General features: G+C 32.0%; 1 long non-coding RNA gene across 1 annotated transcript; it reads left to right on the top strand.

Annotated features, from left to right (window-relative positions):
* The first annotated feature begins 851 nt into the window (after positions 1-851).
* LOC143175046 (uncharacterized) lies at positions 852-2,928 on the top strand. The gene is made up of 3 exons (XR_012999651.1): positions 852-977; positions 2,041-2,210; positions 2,748-2,928. It is a non-coding gene; the product is annotated as an uncharacterized LOC143175046 (long non-coding RNA).
* The last annotated feature ends 462 nt before the right edge of the window (positions 2,929-3,390 follow it).

Below are 3,390 nucleotides of genomic sequence, written 5' to 3'. Positions count from 1 at the left end.
ATTAAAATAGTTTCGTCTTAATTTATGCAAAATTTTGCCCTGTATTGCAAAACTATTACCAGTTTTTTATGAAAAAAGTATTCTATGTCCATATTACCTCCACAGTGTGATAGTTAATAACCGAAGAATAATATTTGACCTGAACTCAAAAGAACTATGTAATATTTATGCTTATTAAATTCTATTCAGAATCTTTACCACGAGCCTGACACGTTGTTATAAGGCAAGGCGTTAAATGGACAAAAGGAAATGCACAAGTTTTAACCAATTTCGAAAACCTCGATCAGTCACGTTAAATGTTAACCCTTTGAGTACCATTCGTGATTGCTAAAATTCTGTTGAGAACTGTCATGCAATTTTACCGAAAAATGTTTAGCTTACGGAAAATGTCTATAAAAATTTTACTATTTATATCAATGTGCTAAAACGTTTACAAGGTATAGTGAACATTTTAATTTTTTGGTAACCGTGTTATTTGCAGAAATTTTCAGCGTCACCCACGTCAACGTTGATACTCTAATGGTAAAATCCACGTCTATGGTTAAAGGTTAAAAAATATCGGTTTTTACTGCAGTAACTCCGGTTATTGTTCGGAACGATACTTCTGCGTGTCTGAATAAATCTAAATGAAATCCGATACGTTATAGGAAATGATAACAATGAAGACGGAGATCGTACACGCGATTACTTTTGGCATGTGGCCGAATACAATAGTTGATAAACATAAAATTAAAGAATAGAGACGAAGTACGTATCCTGGTAATCTTCCACCTCTTCTGTATCGCCTCGTACTCTTCGAAACTCATTAAAGTGCCGAGATACCTGCCCACGTTTATGCAGGCATGTAACAACGAACGAGAACAACGCCGGTGTGCACATTTACGAGCGCAATTTCAACGTCACTTTATGCATCGCGGCAAATGCGGAAAATGGATCTCTGCCTTAGAGGCAGGCTAAAGGAAGAAAAAAGGAGCCGGGTAATTTTCAACGTTATACTTATTCTTTTTTTCATATTCGAACTTCCTTTTAATTTTCCAATTTGCTTTTAAAGTTTGCTTGCTTTAGTCATTTGCTACTGTGTCTGAATAATTATTCAACAAAATGCTACTCTTATAAGATGTTAGTGTACTTTTACCTGGAAACTGTAACAACAATTGTGTTATTTAGTGTAATGTTTAGAATTATATACTGAATCAAGGTTACTTCCGTAATGTGTACTTTATAGTCCGTTAATAGTTTTGTTATATATTATAACGTTTTTATAGAGTTAGACAAATTGTTAGGATATTTAAATATTTAAGAGAATATTGAATGTTGAAATAATATGCACACGATAATCTTTTGATTGTCATATTGAATATATGATCATGTTATCTCTATAAATTATTTTTCTAAGTAATATATTATTAATATATATTATTAATTTATATATAATAATATATTTATTATATAAATAATAAAATTTCTGTGCAAAACTAAATATCCATTAGATATTTATATACTGAAATACTGACAGACAGTTAGATACTTCACTTTGTTACTGTTCTGCTGGCCAAATAATTTATTTAATACAACAATTTCAAGTAAAATTGAATCATCTGAATCTTACCATATAACCATGTATATTTACGCAACAACAAACTCAGAACAATACCGAGCAATTACCATTAAACTGTATCATTGTTCCTTATTTTGTCTGTTTCACTCAACATTATGTTTTTCCGGAAGTTACATCTTATATCGTAAAATCTTTCGGAATCGGAAAACCGTATTGTTTGCATAATGAAGCGATGGTTGGAACGATGCTCTGATAAATGGTGCTCACGTAATCGAGACCGGAGTGTACACTTTGAAACGGTGGCGAAGAGGTGAATGCGTCTCAATTAAACAAATCATTCATCTTGAATTGGATGCACAACAAAATGCTTAATTGTTCGCTATTAATTAACAACTCGGTATACTTAAATGGAATCATTCAACGCATTAACCATTCAATGAAGGTTGCCCAACAGCATATTGATTTTTTCTCCTCTTCCACAGGATTACTCGTCACGATAAAGATAACATCGAAAGGAAATAGGGGGCGTGGAGAATCTTACGCGATCTATCCTTCTGTATATTTCCCACGTGACTCCGAGGTGCTACGAGTCGTGTCCTGTTCACCCATTTTCGAAGGACCTTAACCAACCATGACCGGAGTAGCTTGCATGGTACTTATCTTTAATACCGTAGACTTCGCTGACACGGAACCTCGTGTTTCACTACAACGTTCACGATGCTCCATTCCGCTTAGCGCAGTTCATTTTATATCCGATTAAGATGTCTTCTATTTCGATGTATTTAACATTTAAACTGAACAAGTGAATGCTATTTATCTCGTAATGTTTTACGTGCTTATTTATTTTATTCGAAAACCCTTTTGTAATGTTCCCAATTGTTGCATTTCAGTATTATGTTCATGATAGTAAATTTTAATAGAACACTCGACTTTATATCAGATTATCAGTTTTATTCGGAGAACTCTTTGCAATGTTTCTAATTGTTATTTTTCAGTGTTGTGTTCATGATGCTCCATTCTGTGTAACATAATTCACTTTGTATCAGATTAAGTTATTCTGTATGTTGATGTATTTAAAATTTAAACTGAATAGGTGAATTTTAGTCATGTAAAATTGTAGATACTCTATTGCATGCCTATTTATTTTATTCGAAAACCTCTTTGAATTTTTCTAATTGGTGTGTTTTAGTGTTGCGTTCATGGTGGCTCATTTCAACAGGATACTTGACTTTACATCTGGTTCAACTATTTTCTATTTTGCTAAATTTAGAATGAGTAAGTTAATTTTATTTACGTCATACCATTTTACATGTCCTTATACTTTATTCGGAAACCTTCATGTAATAACTTAAGCGATGAGATATGTTGAATAAATAACACAACTATTTGAAAGAAAATTGTGTACTCGTCAATTGTGGCCGACAGTTTTTCGAGTACGTATAACGTAAATAAATAAATATTAATTGCTCGTTAACGCGATGCTTGATACTTCTATTTTATTCTATCAGCTTTATTTTCATTCCATTACGTTTCGTAATTCTTGATTTAAAACTGCACAAAGATGGAATACATTTTAAGTGATTCAAAATGTGATTAAATAAAACAATCACAGAATTCGCGTTTGTAAATAGCTCATTCAGAATCTCGCTCGGCGTAAATAGGTTTAATTTATAATTACTCTTAAATTCTGCAGTGTTACTCTCCCTTCAGTATGCTCGAATCAAAATTTATAGGAAGAAAATTCATAAATATTTTGATTTCTTTTTTTAAAGAATTCTTGAATTTTTATAATTTTTGTTGGACGTTAATCGTATTAATTGTTTCTAGAACAG

The sequence above is a fragment of the Nomia melanderi genome, chromosome 1 (genome assembly GCF_051020985.1).
Source record: "Nomia melanderi isolate GNS246 chromosome 1, iyNomMela1, whole genome shotgun sequence".
Taxonomy (NCBI): domain Eukaryota; kingdom Metazoa; phylum Arthropoda; class Insecta; order Hymenoptera; family Halictidae; genus Nomia; species Nomia melanderi.
Note: the sequence above shows the minus strand (reverse complement) of the source record. Positions and strands in the feature narration are given on the sequence as shown.